Genomic DNA, 23,297 nt, shown 5'->3' with positions numbered 1-23,297 from the left:
TTTATACGCAGATGATGCGGTCCTAATGGGCCGCACTTCGCACTTTAATTACGGGGTTTGTGTCTTTTATGGCCAATTTGGACCTTCGCACCAATTTTAAAAAATCTTACATAATGTCGTGTGGGCCGAAAAAACACCATATTAAATTGTATAATATCTGGCAGCGAATCCTTAACACACACAAGCACTTTTCCCTATCTGGGCCTAGTCTTTTCAGACTCTGGCTCTTGGCAAGCCCATGTAGCTCATGGTAGAAGTAAATTTGCCAGAGCTGTTAATTCAATTATCAGCCTTCTGCAGCCTAAACGAGCAGAGGTGGTCATACCCTTGCTCCAGATATATAAATCGCAATGTATACCAACGGCCACCTATGGTGCCAAAGTCTAGGGGCACATGAATTGTAGCACAATACAACTTCAAGAGAACCGATTTTGTAGGAAAATCCTTTGGGCTCAAATTTCATCCCCAAACTATATATGCCATAAAGAACTGAACCTACACTATGTGGAGGACTTTATTAGGTCCCGTCCTGCCTTATTTTGACTATAAATATTGCAGAACCCCACTGTGTCCTTAAGTCGAGAGATAATCACAGATTGCCTCAATTGCGATAGGGGTGGCAGTACACCCTGGCTTGGCACAGTTAAAAACAGCCTAGCCAGTGTGAAGCAGGAGCAGATCTTCTGCCCATAATCAATGGGTGCCACAAGCATTAAATTACTAAGGGGGGACGCTGTGTTTCTTTACTTACCTGCCGTGAGGGCAACGGCTTGTCCAGCTTCGTCCAGCGCCTTGAGGGGAACGGCAGACCCGCAAAGCTGAGCACTTCCACCGGGACGACTGAACTGCAACCCCCAGGTGCCCCGGCGGCCAAGTCGCGTCCCTGACACTACCTTCGCGCCTGGAGGCGCCTGAAAAGCAAGGAACACCTCTCGCAACTCGAGTCGCGCGCGGGAGTGCCCTGGCCTAAGCCCGGGCAAAGGGCAGGCCCTCTGTGGCCATCAGAGGCCGGGACGGGCGCACCCCCCTAACTTCTTCACTTTAAGGTATCGGATTGTTTAATGTCCGACTATGTGCCTGGGGAGATGCCTTAAGGATTATTGACATTGTACCATATTTGCGCTGGGAACATCAAGCTATCGATATTTTGATAACTGTCTTGCCGTGCTTGGCAATTTGTGTGGATATTTACATCTTTTTTATACATTTGTCCACTGAACTGCCCAATTTATCTTGTCACCTGATCCCATCTTTGACCGGTTTAGTGTATTACTTGCTACTTTGAAATGTCTCCAAGGGTTAGTCGCAGTAGAACAGCTGCTGCTGGGGGTGGTTCAGTAACTGGCCCTATTGATAATTTTATCATTAAAGCCAATGATGCCATAAACCAGGGTATCTCTCTTAAAACGGAGGGTCTCTCAAGATCTGGCCCATGCCAAATGTTCATCCCTTGGTCTTTTTGCTTCTGCCACTACACCCAACCAGGTTTTGCCCAATAATATCAGACCTTTAGTGGATGTACGTGCAGATATTCACACCATTCCCAGTGAGGTGAATCTTTCTGCCTCAATTCCTTTGATAGACTCTGAGACAGTTATCAGCATGGATTTAGAGAAGACCCCAGACCTGCATATCAATCCCACTCCTGAAGTAACACCAGTAGACAATAAGAGGCAATTAAGAGGCAGACATGAGGGTGCCATTCAAAAACAAACACGCACCTAAACACCGGTTCTCCAAAGGTTAGAAAACACGGTCTGCCCAAAAGAAAAACCAGGAAAGGCACCAACTAACTCATCCAAATAGGAGCGAGACAAAGGAGACCATTGGGGAGGATGAAAGAGGAGGAGTAGCAGGGGGGGGGGGGGGGGACACTAGATAAGGACGGTAAAACTAATGACATTACGGAGATCATAAATGATCGTATGCTAGAAAGGTTGGGTGAGTTACTCAGTATTTATCTGTCCCCTATTGAAAGCAGGCTCACTCTGATAGAAAAGCAAATAACCGAATTGAGCATTCCCATTAAGAGTCTATCTAAAGAAGCCACTGTAAATGGTGCAATAAATCTACCTCCACTAAAACAGTAGGCGTTAAACCAAATATCCCACAAACAGTGATCACAAACACTAATACCACAGCCAAACCTCCATCAGTCCCATCTAAAGGGACCAATGCTAGCCAGTTAATAGCTAACCCCAGTTCTAATAATGTAGCCCCAGACACAAGGAAGGACCAAAACACTAAACAATCTAATAGGACTACTGTGAGCCAATCTCTGAATCCCGTAAGTAGTTCCCCTGTGGTTCAACTGCCACAAAAAACAACAAGGCAAGTCCCCTCCCGCATCAACCTACCACCAGAATGTGGGCCATATGTGCTGGTTCTAGTTAATGTCTCCAAACTAAGGAAGGGCCAAGACGAAACTCCCATATCCCTCAAAAACAAAACCTTACACTGGTTAATTGCAAATTGCAATTTTCCTATAGAAGGTGCAAGGGAGATTATTAATACCCAGAGAGTGGGCTGGATAGGCCCACTCAGGAAAAAGTTTGAGGGTGATTGTGTTACAATAAATTTAAAAAAAACCCCAATGGGCAGAGAAAACATTAGCAAGTGCCCCATTACCCTCACCATGGGAATTTAACACTACACTCCTTCCATTAGGATATTTTTATAGACATTTGTTACCACCTAAACAAGCTATGGCGAATCCCCCAACAATCCCCTATCAAGATTTGAATTTTGGAGCAAGGATTAACCACTTTAGTCAAAATCAAGATTTTACTATTAATCACATGAATGGCCACAATTGGCAGAACCAGGCTCCTATGTCAGCACCTTTTTCCCATCCTTTGTACCACCTGCAACTCTCAACCATGCACCAATATAACCACAGAGATAGGTCTTATCCTGCCCCTGATTTTCACCAGTTTACACCGATAACTGAAGTAAGGCCAATATTCAACATCCCTACTCATAATCGGTTTGATTATTTTTCCAACCTGGATGAGCAGGACTGACTGGATACAATGGCTCAAAGTAATATCATAGCCACAGTCAGCAAACGAGAGGGATATTTAGCACCACTTGTAGATTGTCAGGACCCAAATGATCCGGTGGAAACCACGCCCACCAACAGCATTCTGCCTGTTACTGCTAATATAATTCATGACAAAACAGGGAGTACTGGGGGTAGGCCTGGCAAACTATGTAGCTCCAATGGTTTATCCATTTTAAGTTGGAATGTCGCAGGATTGGAATCTAAGTTATCGGACCCTGCATGGATTGAGATAATTAATGATGCGGATATTCTCTTGTTTCAAGAAACATGGGCTGTTGGGAATCTGTACATAGAGGGCTATCATTGCTTTAGTCTAACATCATCTAAACCCAGTTTCGGCCGAGCAGTGGGTGGCCTATTCATTGGGATTAAGATCCTGGCAGGAGGCACAAGTAGAGACCTGCAGAGTGTTAACCCTGATAATCCCAATATTCAAATTCTTGAATATAAGCTAAAGTCAAAGACCACGGTTTATTTAATCAACTTTTATAACAATGATTTTTATTGTGTACCGAATAAGAATTTTTTGACATTGTCAAAGGTTAAGTAAATTGGAATGTCTCTTATCAGCCGACATTGAGTCCGGCATTCTAATAGGGGGTGACTTCAATGCAAAACTCACTGAATGTTATGGGCCTGGAAATCAGATCTATCTAGACTCCGCGGAACGCAGGGGTTTAGAATTGTCTAAAATATTACGGGATTTTGACCTTGCTGATGCCATGAGAGTAGGGCTTAATCCTAACACCCCCTATGTTTCTACATTTATTAGCAGGGATAGCAGCTCTACAAACGATTATGTATTAACGTCACCACTGTTAACAGACTGTATAGTTAAAACTTCTGTGGTACAAACATCATTTAGTGATCATAATCCACTGGTTGTAATTTTAAATCTCGCACCAAGCCCGATCTTTATGAATTTAAATGGTGCGAGGTATATTACACCGTCAATTGACGGCCACATGGGCAACCAGTATTATCGTCCCAATTTATAAAAAGGGAGATAGATCAGATCCCGCAAATTATCGCCCTATCTCCCTTTTAGATAACACCTTAAAAGTTTTGGAACGTATAATTTACTACAGAGTATTGGGATGGGCCGTTGATACTGATTTTTTAGACCCTTGCCAGATGGTATTCCGGAGTGGGGTGGGAACAGTGGAGCAATGCCTAAGTCTGAATTAATAATTGACAAATATAGTGTGGCCCACTCCTCTCCCACCTACCTTGCATTTATGGATCTTTCATCCACTTTTGATCTTGTGCATAGATCCAAACTCTGGTCAATCCTTTTACTCAATGGCCTTGATGACACTCTTGTAAAATTTTTAGCCTACCTCCATACTGACCTGAAAGCACGGGTATGTATTGGGATGGGGGGGGAGTGAGGGGGGGGTCTCAATCTCCCATTGGCCTAGAACTCCATTTATCGCTGCCAAGGCCATAACTCTCTCGCCAGAACAGATCAACTCATGAGCCACCACGGGACGCATTAGCTGATCAAAATCGACGTCAGGAGCAGTCCTCAAGCATAGGCACAAATCAATGGCCCAATCGAACTCGCAGTTTAGGCAGTGAAACACAGGTTGGACACACGTGAAGTCGGTGAACCGAAATGACAATCTATAGGCCGTGCTTAATGCTGCAAGCGGCAATGTTCCATAGTAATTGAGCATCCGATTACGGCACAGTGTCAGGAGGCGTTGAACGGCGTCTTGCGCAGGATGGGCATCCATGTTTTATGAAGAAAAACACCAACAGAAAGCCTGCGGCTACAGCCAGCAATACAGGTATTCCACCAAACAAACTCGAAAAAAATAGTGTGGAAAAACGTGGGAATGAGACCAAAAACTTTTTCAAACGTAGTCACGAGGCCACTGCTTACTAATTTAAAAAAATGTGCCAGCCCAGTCGTTGAAGAAGCATTAAAAATCTGGTGTACCAGCTCGCAGAAATGAAATGGCAAATCAGTGTTTAAAAGCGCCTGCACCTCTGTGCGGGTGTTAGCTATGTGAAGGACATAAGTTTCCCGAGCCGAACTCAGGGTCACTTGTTTTTGAGACAAAAGAGCCCTTATTCTGCTTAAACCATTGAATTTCGCTTCCAAGGTTGGGATCCGTGGCCAGATGGAGACATCTGAAGAGCCATGCGTGGGTGGGTATAGGACGTTCTTGCAGCACACTACACGCTCTGATACAGTAACTATATAAGCCACACCAATTAATAAACCACAACATAATTCGTTGTGTAAAAGCAAATAACTACCATTAGCTAATAAAGTAAATGTGGGAACTACTGCTGGAACTGGCGTGCCTTTTAAAACACATGCTAAATTTGGGCGGTCCTGATTACAAGAACCGTGTAACTGAATGTGTCTGCATATTAATGAATGGTCAGGTGACTGTGTGCATTCCTCACCATTAAGATTCACTTCTTTTCCATCTTTCAGACATCTGTATGTGTATGGTAATGACCATGCCTCATGTAGGAATGCATTGCCTAGTGGCTCATATCGTCCTATAGCAATATACCGCATACAGTTAGTAAATTTATATAAAGGAAATGGTAATGTAATTAAACCATGAATAAGCCACGTGGCAGTGGTGGTTTCAGCAACAGAGAAAGGTAAGGATTCTAGCTTCTCAATATGTAACATAGAAAACGATGCATCACGCATTGAAAGCATGCGCTGTTTATCAGTAAGATTAAAAGGGGCAAAAAGTGATGAAACGTTCAATGAGGTCCAGGGAACTCGACCAGCCTTAATTGTCTGTAGAGTCCAGGCAAACTGCATTACAGAACGTAATTGATTTTGACCATGGTATAACGTGGACACTTCATCATGTACAATATCAACAACAGAAGAAACAATATTATCCAATGTGTAAATTCTGGAAGAAAGCGTGTTAATACTATTATCGACCACTGCAAGCACTTTTTCCAAATTGGCTTGATCAATAGCCCTCAGGCGTTTAGCTGCTTCGACTCTTGAAAATTTCCAAATTTCATTATAAATAGCATAAATAAAGCGTTTAGACCTACCCATAGTCGGGCCTTTTATAAAATCATTTAACTCGATGTTCTCATTCAACTGGGACAGATGCAGTTTAACTGCAGCTAAAGTGGAATGTTGTAACCAGTTCTGACACAATTTGCCTACTGAATAAGTTGTAACAGTGTGATCTGAGTCAAACCTGGGATCTGGCCTGATGCGTGTAAAACCCTCAGACAAACCCAAAAAACGACTTTGGCAAGAATCAGAGCTCCTTTGCCATAAAAGCCACCCATCCGGATCAAAACTGGAAATATTAAAGGAGGAATTCTGCAAAAGTGCTTGTACCTCACTTATGGGCAATGTAGTGAAATTACTCCAACCTGAATATTCTTCCAAATCAGGGATAGTAGGGGTATTTAATTTTTTAGATGTAGCCAATCCAAAACATGTTGTTTGGGAAATAGTCGAATTTAAAAACAACATGTGATTCGGGATGAGACATGCACGATGCAAAGCCTCAGTGCCTTGTACCTGCCAATCTTTGGTACCCCAAACCGATTTAAGGTCAATAGCATCCTTCCATAACTCATAGCCATCCACAGATAACCTTTCTAGAAAGGACTTTGAATACAACAATTTTGTGTCAGTCAGTCTAACTTTTGGCATGGATTTCTGTTTCACCTTGAAGTAAAAAGACTCAGGATTTGATTGATTAAAATCTGTAAAGTAAGAGTATTTTCCCAGAAAAGTACTTGAGCTCCCCTGTAAAGGAGCAGGGCAATGTTCCCACTGAGTGTAATTCACAGGAACCCGCCTGGAACTGGTCTTGTGCAAGAAATGATTTCCATAATGTTGGTAACAAAATAAATCACCATAATTGACAGAATCTAAATACAAATCCTCATCATCAAAGGCCGCATAATATTTCAAATCAGAGAACAATGCTTCTACTGCCTGAAGATCCCAATCATCAGAACGAATATTTTGCTTAATCACATCTCCCATGTTTACTCTAAGCACATTAGGAACATTAATAACTTCTGTGGGGCCATGTATCTGAAACCTAACCGCATCCCACACAATCCCATCAAGGACAGGCCAAGCAGTAATTTGTACTGAATGTAAGTCTCTCTTTAGTCTGTGTGCTGAATGCGAGGAGGAGTGAGGGGCCAATGTTCCATTAAGGTACCGAATTCCTGTTCTTTCTTTCACATAATGGCCATCAATCAGGCGGAAAAAATAAAACACAAAACCAATTGACATAAAAAGATAAAACGAAAATAGTATAAGCCAAACGTATGTCCAAGGCGGAATTAAAAAATGTTTTTTAAACAACGTGGCATATTTTGCAATAGTTGATGGTTTCTTTGAAAGTTCCGAAACAGAGTCAAAAGAGAATCTGGACTGGTTAGCCAAACGTGCATGTAAATCGGACATGGATAAATCAGCAGGATCTGCATAGGTCACCTCATCAATGTTAGTAACAGGAATAGTATTTAATAAAGGACTTGATATGGCAGGCATCTCGAGGGACACCTCCTGATCTGCACCAGATGTAATAGCCAGTACAGAGTGCCTCACCATGGAAGGACAGGATACAGCCGGTGTCATGCTATGAAGAATCGGCCACCCTGTGTGTCTTGACATTGTCAATAGAAATACATCTGTTTTCTTTACGACCTGGAAGTGGTGGTAAAATGACTGTTCTTGTGCCCTTCACTCCAAGGACCCGAACTGGCGCTCGATATGAGGGACCAAACTCCTTTTTGTTATCGATCTTCTCTCGAACCAGTTCTCCAACTTGGGGTAGCCAGCCAACTACCGGGATCTGCAACGCATCATCCGACGTGGAGGGCAAGTGTTCCTTGGCAAGACTGTCTCTGGTCTTTTGTAGATCCTGTAAAACATTGCAATGTTAATCTACGTCAAAGGCCGCGGCCTGGGCCTGGCAGTCTGCACCATCAAGGTCAGGGACGTACATCTTGATACCAAAGAGCATTTCGTATGGGGTCCGCCCACCCAGAGACCTTCTAGGGAGATTATTAAGCGCACGCTGCACGCCATAGAGGTGGGTCAGCCAGTTACTACCAGTGCCTATAACTCGGGCTGTCAAAGATTGCTTTAAGTCGCGGTTCATTCTTTCTACCACAGAATTGCCCTCAGGCCTGTAGGGGCTTGAAAACTTCACCTGTACTCCCAACGAAACCATAGCATCCTTATACGCCTTAGAGGCGAAAGCCGGACCCTGGTCCGAATGGAAAGCACCACAAGCAAAGATTCCCACAAAGACACGCAAATCCTTAATGACAGTCCGTGAATCAGCGCTGCGATGCGGCCATAACCACACAAAGCGTGTGCATGAGTCAACTGCTACTAAGATGTACTTATACGCAGTATCAGAAGAGAAAGGACCGCAGTGATCCAAATAAACACAACCAAGCGGTTTATTAGAAATGTACAACTTTGTCTGAGGCGGACGCGCAGCAGTAGAAGGCTTAATCTGCTGACAAATGTCACACATAAGGACATAATCGCGCGTCTGTTTGTACAGTCCCCGCCACCAGAACCTCTGTTGTAGCTGTGATACAGTGGCTGAGACGCCCGCATGCGCAGACGCCACACCTTCATGAGCCGCTGTAATCAGAGAAGCTCTGCGATCCGAGTTGGGAATCAGACGCTCTCCAACTTCAGGAATTTTCACATAAGGAACCTTATCGGGACTTAAGTGGTATGTGGATTAAAGTTGTCACACTAGGATCTGCGTACTCCAATGCGAGCATAAGAGCACGGAGCTCTGCTAATTGTGCGGTGCAGTCTCCAAGTGTCTGCGTGTGCACGACACTGGACTTGAACTCATCGTTCACCATGGCACCGACCACAATGGCGCAAGCGGAAACGTAGGCATGTTTAGAGCCATGCGCAACCTGCGCCGAACCATCCGTGTAAATGATACAGTGGAAATCCTCCAACGGCCGCATTGCTAAAGGAGCAGGATGAACAAATTCATACTGTAAATACTCCTGTGACCGTAAAGCGGCGTCAAAAATAAACGTGACATCCTGAGATGTCAAGGATGTAGCCCACTGAATCCACCGAGGGTGCAAAGCTTTAGAATTCGGTACACTGGCTTTCGTGACCGCCTCCAATGCAGGACACGGGGTAACAACCAACATGCGCTTTCCCTGCGACAGGGCACGTTCTTTAAGAATTGCCATCTGCACAGCCGTTAACACTTTCTCCACAGTGGAAAAACGCAGTTCAGCCGAAGTGTACAAGTGTGACTTGTAAGCAATAGGTACAGTATCCCCCTCATTAAAAGTCAGGTACGTGAAACCCACCGTCCCAGGGATTATTCTTATCACCAGGTTGGTCTGGTTATCACGGGTCTGTAAGTAGTCAGAAGTGAGCAAATCAGCCTGCAAAGACTGCAGAATGGCTGAATGCTCAGGCAGCCAGCATGATTTGGAAAAAGATGGTTGTACCAAGGCATATAAAGGCTTGATACGCTGGGCATATTCCGGAATGTATGTCCTCCCGAAATTTAAAAAACCCAGTAAAGACTGTAATTTTTTCAGTGTTGTCGGAGAGCGCAACTGCGCGCACTTCTCCAGGAAGTGAGGAGCCAATCCCTTTCCTTCATGGTTAAGTTCATAACCTAGAAACAACACTGTGTACTCCGCAATGTGTGATTTTGCAAAGTTAAACTTGTAACCCATGTCTGCAAAGTTACAAATTATGCTGTTTACTCGACACAGATGCACCCAAAGCTCGTCGTCTGTGAGATAAATGTCATCCACATACGAACATGCAACTGGATCGAAACTCTCCAAAAGAGAGACAATGCGGGCGGAAAACACTCCAGGACTATTTTTATATCCCATTGGGAGTCGTTTAAACTTTTTTTGTACGCCGCCGCATGTAAAACTGGTCCATTGGGAACTTAGACCATCTAATCTATGTGCATAAAAACCATTGGAAATGTCAAGCGTGGTTTTGAACCGTTTACGCTCAAGACTATTCACTAGGGCAGAGCCGTGAGTATTCTGTACCGCACAGTTACGGCAATGCGAGTTCAAATGCCGGTAATCCAAAACTAGACGATAAGAGCCGTCCGGCTTGTTAACAGTAAAAAGGGGATTATTCATTGGTGACACACATGTTTCAATTACACCTTGATACTCCAATTGGTAATCTCCGCCGCGCTGTCCAGCAAGGTCAGAGCCCACGTCAGATTCCGAAGCCGCGTTCTCACTATCTGGGGCATATCGATGCGCCGTTAAGGCAGCGACTTTCTTCTTGGCAAACTGCGGTCTCTTTGGCGTAGAGTCGTCCCGCTTGTCCCCTTCACTTCGCGTGCGGGGCTGGCCACGTCCTTGCTGACCACCCCTGCCCCTGCCGCCCCCTCCACCACCGGTTGACGGAGCCGATGAGTCCTGAAAGGAACGAGGAGAGCGTTGGTCAGTTGCCTGATATCTGTCAGGCGATTTAATCGTAGCGCGATCGCGCAATTCATAAACTCGCTCAGACTGCGCAGGTTGCGAAGGTGCCGGACTAGAGACCTGTGTCTGTTGTTGCTGTTGCTGACCCCTATTCTGCTTTTTTGGCCAAGTTTGTTTTTTGGACTTGGGCTGTCCACCTGTTTCCGAAGACTGCCCCTGGGGTTGCTTCTTTTCTTTTTCAAGAAAAACCTTCGCACCCCTTGAATTGCGGCCAACCGTTTTATAAGCCGCCACAATAATTTTTGCCAGCTGACGGGGTTTCTCGGCATCGGGTACTAACGCCAGACCATTGGCCACCTGAAAGTTCATTGCATCCCCTTTTACATTGGCAAGGATAATACCGCAAACTGTCTCAAATGAACCGTTCAGGCGCATACCCAACTCAACCGCCGACTCAGGTCCGTGATCATCCTGAACACGCTTGAGGATCGCAGACAGGTTCGAAACTGACGGTGTGCCAAAGCACCTCGAGTAAACCGCTGCAAAAGTCTTACCCCATGTCTCACAGTCAGCAAGGTCCGGGGCTATTTCCTTCGGTAAACTAAGCGTAAGAATCCGGTGTTTTTCACTCGGAGTCGTATTAGGAAACACAGCCTCTAACTGGTCGAATTTCTCGGCAAGCCAGTAAGGAAATTCATCCGTACTATCTGGCTTTCTGCCCATAACGGAATTCACCAAGACAGGACTGATTTTCAAACCAGCCTGTTCTGCTCGAAGCTGCGCACCTGCGGGGGCTGCGCCTTGAACATTACGACTAATGTAATGAACAAGCGCCCTAATCACGCCAACCGAGACCTCATGAAGACGCCTCAGGTCACCCACGTTACAAGTGGCGCGATTAGGATGAGGAGTAAATCCACCCAAGGCGGGCCAATTTGTGCCCGGAATGGACAAAGGACCTAACCTCGAAGCGTTCAAAGAATGGGGTAGGGCGCCACCAGACCAAACACCGTGCTGCCAAGCGTCAATAGGTACCTCCAGTGCCCTGTACGGAGCGTAAACCGCCGGTACATCCGTGGCAGTGTATGAATGGAAGACACCTGAATTAGCGTCCACACCCGGAAATGTCACCCAGGAATAAAACAATTCATACGGGTACGCATGTTCCGCACTCACCACTAGAACTACAGCTAAGCCTTCCGCAGGCACATTATATGTCCGCAAATGGTCGCGAACCGCGACACGGCTATGCTGCGCTATGTCCACGGCCATATCAGCACAGGAAGTTAAAAAAGACAAAGAGCAGTTTGTAGCACAACTGGGTTGTAATTCAAAGAAACCGTTTTAGAAGAATTCAAGCTTGAAAATACCTATCATATCAATAGGTAGGTTTTTCCGACACCACCGTTTTCCGGAAACGGGAATGAAGGTGTCAAGGTCTGAATGATATACTACTCGAGTGTCATGAAATACGGCCAACCAATCCGTTGGGCGCCATGTAGCAGGGTTTCCGTTCTCCCACAGAACTGTGCATAGAGATCTAGAACCTTAGTGAGTTAGGATGATCCAAAAACTCATCTCAGTGTCAGAAATCTCGTTACCTAGCTAGCTACAGTGTCTCATGGATCATTATGGAATGATACATGTATTAGACAAACCAGAACATGATCTTTAGAATACCTCAGGAGTCGTGGAACACATGAACACTCTTTCGTTATATAATCATTTCAAACCAAAACTGAGAGTCAAAGAACACACGTGCAAGTTTGAAATATTTATTATTCAATGCAAAGTTCTCAAACGCAGTATCTTGTATAATACCAAAATGCAGATTATAAAAATCATAGTCAGCAACATAGTCACTAATCCATAGTAAGCAAAAGGTGCTAGCATGTTATAATGCAATTTCTATAGAAATCTATATCACCTATATTTCGCGCACCCTATCTAGCATATTATATTATATCTAAGAAGGTCTCGTTCGGGCTTTAGCAGGGCGACCCCATACCTCTCAATGTCAGTAGGAGCAGTTCACATCAGCAGCTACCAGCTCTCTTCATGCGCAGCACCAAGTGTCTGCGTTCATTCCGTGTAACTCTATCTTAAACCCGCGTAGAGCCCAAAATGTTGGCATCAACATTATTTGTGTTATGTCTAATGTCTAATGTGGTGCGAGGATCAGACCTCCTAGCAACCTTGTGTTAGGTTAATCTTAGAGTGTGCAGCTCTCAGTGTGCAGACAGTTGTACCAAGTGTACCAGGCAAAGCTGATAGCATAGGAATAACATATTATTCTCAAATAAAGCAACTCGCCGCTTCTAGGGTGAAAGCTACAACAACAAGTACGTGTCGTGTGCAAAACTGAAGCCGAAGGCAAAACGGCTGTTTAAACATGTAATACACTCATGCTAACTTAACGCAATATATGTAATGAAGTATCCATATGACAATACGAGCCCGCAAAACGATGGAAAATCCCTGAACATAATTAGTTTTTAATGCTGCTATAAGGAAAATATTATAATGAAATGGAGTGCACTGCATGGTTATCGTATGGAATTGTATAATATGAAATCATGTAATGCTGCTCTGTATAATACTGTTTTTATCTGATTGTATATTTATTTAATGAACTGTTATCAGTACTTATGAATTTTATGAAATTTGAATAAAGGTCTTTTGAAGTTGAACTTTGAACACTAAGGGGGCACTGTATGTTTTGTATCGTAAAGAAAGAGAAAACAGATCATAAATAGTCGATCATAAGATATATGCCCCTCTTGGAGGTACCGAGCAAACATCATATGCCCCTTAATTACCTTATGAAAAATGTAGGGAGATGCAACAGGAGCCTACTTTTTTGTAGTAGGGACGGTAGTATAAAACATTCACTCTACTTCCAGATAGGATTCAATAGCAATCTTGAGAAGTTGCACTGCCCATGCGGTATCGGCAGTAAACAAACATTGCTACATTTTCTATTCTTTTGTAAATTATATACTAGATATAATCAACAGTATCTAATTTCCTATTTTAAGGAACGGGCTGTTTCTGACATGAAATTAGCATATTACGAAATCCTTCAGTTAGGAAGCAATGACATGATCCTCCGGGTAAGCAAATTTTTACAAGCTGTGGTACGCTCACGTGCCTCCAAAAATGAATCCCAACGTGTCGAAAAAAATCTGTAATACCTTCTAGTGCAACGTATTTCTAACTTGTTTTTATGATTGCTTGGCATTGTTTGAAAGTTAAATTGCCTTGTCTGAAGTCGCAATTACTTGAAAACTGCATATCGTGCTAAGCTGAACAACACCTATATCTTGCTGTTTATTTCTGCTTGACCTATTGCACAGTATTGCACTTTATTGCTAATTTTTCACATTGGCACGAACTTTATAACCTGCACTATGTTATTAATGCTGCTAGACTAGGCATAGTGTAGGGAAAGTGTTGTTAGAATTCCTGAGGCACAGCCAGGAGCACTCCCCATTTTACTGCTAAAATCTTTTTAAAAATCTTTGTGTGATACTGTGTTTACCTGTGGTTCTTGCTCTCCGCCCACTTTGATCCAAGGTCAGGACTTCCCCACGCAGCTGATTGAGCGCTGCAGCGGTTCTAAACTGCCGCCATTTCGCTAGCTAGTCGACGCCCACTGCTCTGGACACGCCCCCTAGCCTCCCCCCTATATATTATGTGCAACCCCCGGCCGCGAAGCGGACGAGCGCATCAGGCGCGCCTAAGGCAAGCCCGTCTGCGCCCGTCCGCGCCTGGACCGGGCCCAGGGCCACCCCCCCCTACCAGTTCTTCCACGACTAATCCAGCAACAATCACTAAGTACGACTCCGACTACCTACATTTGATAAATACCACCTCCCATCAATGCCAACGTCTCGATTTGGCTAAACAGCCATACTATCTTCCTTACACTTGCCCTAGTTGCTCCTTTATGACTAATAACTACCGACGCTCACCTCTAACGATCACAAACAAAAATATCATACCGCCTAAACCATGTATGGCTGCACTAATAAATGTACTCTCCCTGCCCAAGCATAAATATGAGATCTCCAATTTCATTGAGGTTCACAATATCGATCTCCTCTTCATCACTGAAACATGGGGCGATCTCTCCTGCGGACCCGATTTCGCTACAGCCACCCCCGAAGGATACTCAAATGTTAGACTGGATAGACCACCTCCAAAAAAAGGAGGCGGAGTAGCCATTATATACCGTACAAATCTAATAGTACGAACAGAAATCATTCCCACCCCATGTTGTGAAGCATTGTCTTTCACCACCTCTGCTCCAAAGGCTCCCCCTTTCAAAGGCATACTGATTTATCGCCCCCCTGGACCTCGCAGCCCTTTTCTCGCCAACTTACCCATGCTTTTAGAACCACTGGCAAGTGAAAGCCAGTATACAATTCTGGGTGATTTTAATTTCCACTTAGAGCTGCTAGATAATCCCGACACCACCGCCCTGTTATCTGAACTAGAGGCTATAGGACTCCCACAACTGGTCACTGGTTCCACGCATACTGCGGGCCATCTACTGGACTGTCTCTTCTCCAGCAAGAAATCACTAGTGGTAAAGGACCTCCTTCCCTTCACCTGGACGGACCACTCTGCCATTCTTTTTGACTTCTCCCTACAACCTACTCCCCCCCCTAGTTAATACTCCCCCACCGACGAATCAATTCAGAGCCTGGAAAAGTATCGACATTTCTGCTTCTCAGTCCTCACTTTTAACCTCCATGCCACCTACTGTGACTGATCCTGAACTAGGTGCTAATAACTACACCAATTGGATACTTAACACTGTCAACCTGACAGTCCCACTAAAGAAACAATCCACCAATAGGACTATTAAGTCCTCACCCTGGTTCAATGATATCCTTAGACAGGAAAAACAAAAATGCAGGCGCCAGGAACGCAAATGGAGACGTGACTACGACTCAGATCAAAAAGCCCTCTACAAAAACATGATGTCTAATTACAAACAACTAATTATCAAGGAGAAAAGTAACTTCTATTGCAATCAAATCAATCTTGCACAGGACTCGACTAAACAACTCTTCCAGGTAGTGACACGCCTCTCTGGACAAGCAGCGACCCACCCCTATTATACACACCCAAGACTAATGTAACTCCTTAGCAAATCATTTTCAAAAAAAAGTCAGATATCTTCACCCAATTCAAAGCCCATGCAACCAGCACTGGACACCCTCCCTCCACTCCCAATGCCCACACTCCACTGGACCAGGCATGTACTACCCCTCCTCAATCAAGCCCCCCTGGTTCCTTCCAGGAATTCACCCAGATCTCTTCAGAACTGGTATCCCATCTCATATGTACCACGAACTCTGGGTCTCCGGAAGATCAATGCCCCCCTTCCATCCTCAAAAACTTTCCTGAAATTATAGGCCCAAAACTCACTGAAATTTTTAATGCCATGCTTTTGTCCACTACCTTTCCCTCCATCTGGAAAAAGGCCACCATCAAACCACTTATCAAGAAAAGCTCACTAGATCCGTCGATAGTCGCAAATTATTGACCAATTGCCTGCCTCCCGCTCCCCGCCAAAATTGTGGAAAAAATCATGAACACTCAAATCTCTGACTTTATTGACCAAAACAACTGTCTGGATGATACACAATTTGGCTTCCGGAAGGGACACGGGACGGAAACCGCGCGTATTAAAGCCACAGAGGAAATAAGGAAGACTCTCGATGATGGAGGAGCAGCAGTGCTCATTCTACTGGACCTGTCCGCAGCGTTTGACACGGTCGATCACTCTCTCTTGATCGACCGTGTCACAGCGGAAGGCATCACAGGTGCGGCGAAAGACCTCATCGCCTCATTTCTCGCTGATCGAGTACAGTCAGTTGCCTTCGGCAACTTTAACTCACCTCCTTTCACTCTCCCTTGCGGTGTTCCCCAGGGATCCTCGCTAAGTCCTACACTATTCAACATTTATGTGTCGGACTTAGCGAGGATCATAAAAATCCATCACCTGGCGGTAACATCCTACGCTGATGACACCCAGATCGTCTTGGCCATAAATAAAAATGGAGATGAAGTGGCCTCCAACTTTAATCTGGGAATGCTGGCAATAAGTAATTGGATGGCCACAAATTGCTTGAAACTGAACTCCGATAAAACTGAGGTGATGTTGTTTGGTAACCTCTCCCCCGCCTGGTCTCCCACATGGTGGCCTGATGCCCTAGGACCACCTCCTCCCCCAGTGACCAAGGCAAGAAATCTAGGAGTTATACTGGATACTAAACTCACTTTCATGCACCACGTCAACGCGGTAGTTTCCTCCTCATTCTACACCATGAGAATGATAAAAAAATCCTACCCTATCTCCCCATGAATATGGCAAAAACTCTGATCAGCGCACTTGTCGTTGCCCGCATAGACTACTGCAATGCCCTTCTAGTTAATGCTCAAGAAGGTGTTCTAAAAAAATTGCAACTGGTGCAGAATGCTGCGGCCAGACTGATCACAGCAAGCCCCATGTATACCCCTATATCTGGCACACTTCGAAAGCTTCACTGGTTACCAGTAAAGAAGAGAACAATATTTAAGGCTCTGCATTGCGTATAAGGCAATTCACGCTCAAGGCCCAGCATTTCTGAAAGACCTACTTTGCCCTTATAAACCTGTTAGATCCCTTCGATCTTCAACTGCTGGTCTCATGCAGGTCCCCAGGACCAAGAAAGTCTCCTGGGGAGACAGATCCTTCATAGTGACCACCATCAAACTATGGAACAGTCTTCCACATCATATCAAAACCTTTACTTCCCTTCTCTCTTTCCGAAGACAGATAAAGACCTGGCTGTTCATGCAATAACTCTCATGGACTAGTTCAATAAACACTCAGCGCCGAGACACCCACGGGTATTTGAGCGCTTAACAAATCTCCTAAATAACTAAATAAATAAAGTTTGTCTCATTGTCTGCAACCACACACTATTTGCACTATATTGCATTTTGCACATTGGTTCAAACCTCATATTTTGCACTATGCTAATATGCTGCTAGTTCTGGTAAGCCCATCCAACCAGTCTTCTTGATTTTATACAGTGGAATTTTATGTATGTATTGGATGACACTGTCTTTATAGGTTTTTAAAAATGTGCATTGTATTTTCTATTTGGTGGTGATGAACTGTGCTTTTATGGATACTCTTATCCGAATAATGATTATTTGACTTAACCTACCTGTACAGTAACCCCTTTACACCAATTTAAACACCAGTGCCTCTGCTCCCGGCAACATGTCTGCCCTTCTTATACCCTACCTCTACCCTGCTAAAAACTAATATATACTATTATCTCTACCACTACCTAAACCCCACTGCCTAGCCCATGGTGTATTTCCTCTACCTTCCCTCAGATCCTCAACTCACATCTGTGCACTAGTATACACTAGTCCCTACATATTTTTACCCTACCTTTGCAGCAGTACCTTTATCCCTTTTCTGTAGCTGTTTCCATATGTACTGCCTAGTTAATCTACCCATACCTACTACAGAGTACCTCTACCCCTTAGTATTTCTATTATTACATATGCTTCAGTACCTCCAGTCCCATCTCTCAAACCCCTTTTTATCCTTCTACATTTACTTGTCCCATTTTCTCCATGTTTTGGCAAGTTTCCTCGTGGTGTTCAAGCAATAAGTTGTTCTCATTTATGAAATTCTCCACAACGGCATTTCACTATGTGCGTTCGTCGGAAGGGTGCACTCCATTTTATTTTTCCTCTGAAATGAAGTGGAACCATTTAATAACATACATTTATAATGGAATTCATGAATTCCAACGTCATAGGGTGCATAATATTAGACAAAAAGTGAATGGAGTAAATAGAAGCAGGGAAAAATAGATACATTAGACAATGCAGTTGGGAGGATGTCCTGTATTATGCTCATATCCGGCGTCAATATATTTCATCCTGGCATAACATGGTCTTCCTGTTCTGTATATAGCTGATGGTTCAGACCTGGAAGAGTGCACTTGTGGATTTTATACTGCCTGGTGGTTCTGTATGTACATGTGCTCTTCAGTGTCAACACTAAAGTTCTAGCCTGTTACAGTGAACACAAGGTTAGAAGCGACCTTTGAGGTTCTTCACTTAGTGCTTATTTTCCATTTGCAAGATTGCCTCCGAGTCAAGTCAAGAATTAGAGTTTTATACTTAGACCTTTACCATGTTTAAAATATAAATTCCGTATTGCAAACAAACACAAAACTTGCTCGCTAGTCTTAAAACAACTTTGTTCTTCTGTCTCTCAAAAGTACTTTTTCTCACAATTATGGTCTATAAAGGTAACATTTCTTGTTCTCCAACCGATAGTGCTGTATTGACAACTTTGAAGAGGTCATCAAGCTGCTCTTGAACATTGGTGCTAATGTCAACTCTAAGGACGAGCTGTGGACTCCACTTCATGCAGCGTACACATCAACCTGGTGAAGATCCTCATCCAGTATTAAGTGCCTCTTTATTCTTTTGCTGGTGTCTTTTGTCAGTTACCTACATGGGCAGAATTTTCCACTTCCCTGCATTTCCTCAACTTCTAGCCAGAGCTGCCCTTCGTCATTTCTATCACAGCCTGTGTGTTCTTTTCTTTATGGCCTTCTATACTGGTTGACATTTGCTTCCTTTGCCTGGCACATCTGACTCATTACACCTCTTACCCTTTCCTGTGGGAGCCAGTTTAGCCGTTGCCAACATACGAGTAACTTCAGGTTGGGGGTTGACGCAATTGGGTGTTTTGGGGTTCTAGATTCAGGTTGGAACCAGAGGAACTGTGGTTGTTGGGCATGAGTTCTCTTGCAAGATTCAGAACTATGCAGATTTTGATCCAGATACTAAGAAACTTTGGAAGCAAAAATCTAGAGCCAGGGAGAAATTAAGGAGCTTTAAATATTGTGATCTGGAATTACGGTGAAAGTAGCACCGAGTTACACGGCATGAAGACATGGGTATGATACAGGAGAGCTATCAGGAATAGAATGCTAGATTCAAATAGGATAAAGAAGAGTTTTGGGTCTTAATGTTTTTTAATCAGCTAAGAGACATAAAAGCTCCGAGTACGAGGTTTTGGCTTCTGTCTGCACTTAACATGTAAAAAATGTGCAGGCCCACATTTTGTTAGCAGCCAGTCGTTTGTGCTGATGAATACAAAGTTTACCAAACTCCATGGTTGTCTAGCTTTATTTACTGTAATGCATCTAGGGCAACTTCAACTTTATAAAGAGCTCAAACAGGTCAAATAAAAAGTAGTGACACTATAGTTTAGAAAAATACAAAATCATTTAATAAATATATATAATAGTAAATCTAATATGGAAAAAACTGATTATAAATCTATAAGGTAATTTGGCTTGAGCAGCAGCATGAGCGCTGGGAATTTCGCTGTGAATTCGACGGCGTTTCGGCCTGTAGGAATGTTAGGCCATCATGACCAGGTTACATTGATTTTTTTATCCCAGTGGTCTGGGGCCACACCGCCAGGAGTCCGGGGTGGAAGGGTGTAAGGTCTCGGGGGAACCTAGGTGCGCCAAGGCTTGGTTGTCAGTTGGATGAAAGTACCCAACGGGAGATGGAGACACGTGCAGTGTTGTGTGTCATATTGGTCCAAGGCTGTAGTGCGGATAGCTCAGTGGACAACTGGTGCCAATAAATGTAGAACCAGCATCAGTCAGGCTCTGTGTAACAATTATATTTACTATTTTTATTGTCCTACTACCAACACCCCTTTGAGACATTGTTGTAGGTTACAAATGTTTGCTGTAGTCTCATTAGGGTATATGGGCTACCTCCTGTAGTCGGATATCATTAACAGGAGAAAGTGGCGCGGTGGGATGTTTAAATCAGTTTGCAGTTCAGGAAACAATAGCAACACTCCAGCTCTGAATAAAACTCCAAGCATGTCACATCCCTCTCCACCCACATGGAGAGATTATGTTGATGATGCAGTGGGACAAGTAAAGATGCCCACTTCAGTGATATATCCGGCAAGTATGCAGTTCATACACTAGTTTTCCGTAACTAGCGATTCAACAGTACTTGGGACACCCCCAGATATCAACCGAGGACACCCTAACCCGTTTGTGCGCTAATAAAAATTGGGCCAGCCACTGCCATCCCCATTCCCCACATGAATCCGGTGTGCCACCCACTGGATCTGTGCCACCAGATTCCATGTCAGTGACAGCCAGTCCCCCATTCACCACTGGATATTGCAGCTTGGCAAATGCCACCCTATGTCAACCCACAGACCAAATATGGTCCGCCATGATAGGTGATAAATATGGTCTATCATGACAGGTAATAAGTCTTCCCTGAGGCCTCAAATTCGTAAGATGACACTGCTTCTGCACCCCACCTAGGGGTAATCAGCTAAACTAATACAATGCAAACATGCAAACTGTATCCATATTCTTTGACCAGTACAAGGTTTATAACATCCGTTTGAAACTTGAGAATGCTTCATGTTAAACTGATAAAATGCCCAAGCATGCAGCTTCTAAAACTAGCAAAGCAAAGGGCAGGCTGACTTTAAAAAGATTACAAGTCAAATTGTTCACATCACGGGAGTTGCAAAGCAGTTGCACAGCAATCACACAGTGGTAGCAATTTCTACACCTTTTACATGTTCAGTTGCATTCATGTGCCACCTTAAGCAATAGAGAGTAGCCTACAGCGGCGGCTCCTCCTAAGGGGGAGGAGGGTCACCCCATTCCTCTCTGAGCAGTGGGAAAAATAAAAAGATAAGTCAGTTATTTTATTTTTTCGTAGTGCAGTGGCTCAGTTGGTTTGGTTAATGAGGGTTGGGGCAGGCCAAAGAAGGGGGTCTGGGAGTGGTGATCACTCTAAGTCTGCATGATAGTTTGCCTGGGTCGCTTGGACCTGCCAAACAGTCATGCGCACTTCGCATGTTCTCCACCCAGCTGAATTGCACAGCCTGGGTGGAGAACCTGCATAGGCTTGCAGTCCCTGTCCGAGTGTCAAAATAGGGCACTCAGACCAATCACGACACTGCGGTCATACTATTTTAGGGGGGCAAAAAAAATTAAGGGGTACCAGCCCCTATAGCCCCCCCCTTAGACTAAGACCCTGGGTCGTATACGCCAGGGCCGGCGCTAGGCATGGGCAGCTGCCAAGAGCCCACCACAATTGCGACACCATCACTCCTCATGTACCGCCTTTGCAATCTAGCTAAAAGGAGGAAGCCTCCCTCCCGGGTCTCCGGGAATGGTATGGGTAGGCCTAAGGGAGGAGTGCACTTTTGTCCCATTTGCAAGGAGACACATTTTGCACGTTTTCTCTGCAATTATGCCTCCTGACTGGCGGCCTATTCAGTCATTGCAGGACTCCCATTGTCAAGCACTTTACTGCACCCCGCAGTTTAAACTCAGCCCCCAAAGCAATTATCACACCTTCAGCCAGATATGAGCTGTAAAAGAAGTACTTGTAGGTGACTGAGAGGACAAAGCAGCTAAAGGAGCCCTGAAGGGATCACTTTGAAACTTAGGTGCCTAGCACAGTCCCCTTCGCACCTGGCCCTAAAAATCCTAGAACCGACCCGGATATGCGCTTATTAACTCTTAAGACTGGAATAAAACGTAGCTACAACAAAACACACACACACAGAGAACCAGGGCTAGATCATTTAAGTGATCATCACAGCTAAGCCTGAAGTAAGACACCCATAGTACAAGCTTTTTTTAATTGGACCGATGCAGTCAGTCTCACCCCAAGGTCACCTGATACACAAACTCCTTTCCAATAGCAACACGTTTTAAGTCTTGTTGAAAAGCATTCTGAATATGCTACCTACGTCGCTCAATTTCTCAAATTTGCTACTGTACGAAAAAGCGCTACGATGCCTCTGCATTCTATATAAAGATACACCGAAAATTCCCGCGTGAGCCGTGGTTGTCATGCATAACCCGTCCCTTCATTATCCGGCCACTTTTTGTTTTGCAAAGAGACACTGAGAAAAGACAGAATTAAGGGTATACGTGGTGCGTTAAAACAAGAACACTGGTGTTCAGAATGCGTTTATAACGTATTCTTTCGATTTCAGTTTCATATAGTGAAAAAAGTCACGTAAAGTAGAGGATCGCTCGGTTACTGGGAAACAAAAAAACGAGACTTGTAAAGAACGGAGAGCTCAGTGGAGCGAAAAGGATGTGCCGGGTACGTGGAAAGTGTAACAATACAGCCCGACTCTTTCGGAATTTAACGCGTGAACATCCACATCTACTATAGTTGCCTGAGCAGTCGCCCCAATAGCACACAAGGAAAGATGGGAGCGTTCATACCTGCAGCGTCCGAGCAACCGAACAGCGCCCACCCACTTCTCTCGAAAGGTACAGGCAGAAACATTAAAAAAAAGACAAACGCTTAACTTACTAGGACACTTCTGTAGCAAAGTGTGCGGCGGCAACAACCCACAGCTTGAAAGCAAATCGCACCGCCAATGTGGAATATCTGCCAGTTACTGGCCGGCCATTTTATAAGTGAGCACAGCTGAGCAGCGGAGAAAAAGGGGTAAACCTTAATTGAACTACAGGTGTGAGCGTGACAGCAAAAACACGAACTACATTTAGGAATGTTAGCACATAACTCACCTTGTTCCTGAGAAAATTATAAATATGTAATTAAAGAAAAAGTGAGAAAAAAATCGCACAACTTCTCACCGATTACTTGGCAGAGTCACGTTCAGCCAGCCGGTGATAGTCAACGAAGAGCGCACTGCATTTTGGAGATTGTAGTT

The 23,297-nt window shown here is 44.3% G+C and overlaps 1 protein-coding gene across 1 annotated transcript in view; it reads right to left on the bottom strand.

The window, feature by feature from the left end:
• The window catches only part of LOC147698301 (E3 ubiquitin-protein ligase TRIM56-like), a 62,034-nt gene extending 39,027 nt beyond the window's left edge, over nucleotides 1-23,007 (bottom strand). Inside the window, exon 1 of the mRNA XM_086934907.1 lies at nucleotides 22,934-23,007. The gene's annotated coding sequence lies outside the window, so the exon portion shown is untranslated. The remainder of the gene's footprint in view (nucleotides 1-22,933) is intronic.
• Between the last annotated feature and the right edge of the window lie 290 nt (nucleotides 23,008-23,297).

This window comes from Lissotriton vulgaris, chromosome 8, assembly GCF_964263255.1.
Source record: "Lissotriton vulgaris chromosome 8, aLisVul1.2, whole genome shotgun sequence".
NCBI classification, from domain to species: Eukaryota; Metazoa; Chordata; class Amphibia; order Caudata; family Salamandridae; genus Lissotriton; species Lissotriton vulgaris.
The sequence above is the reverse complement of the archived record's forward strand: the minus strand, read 5'-3'. Positions and strand labels throughout refer to the sequence as shown.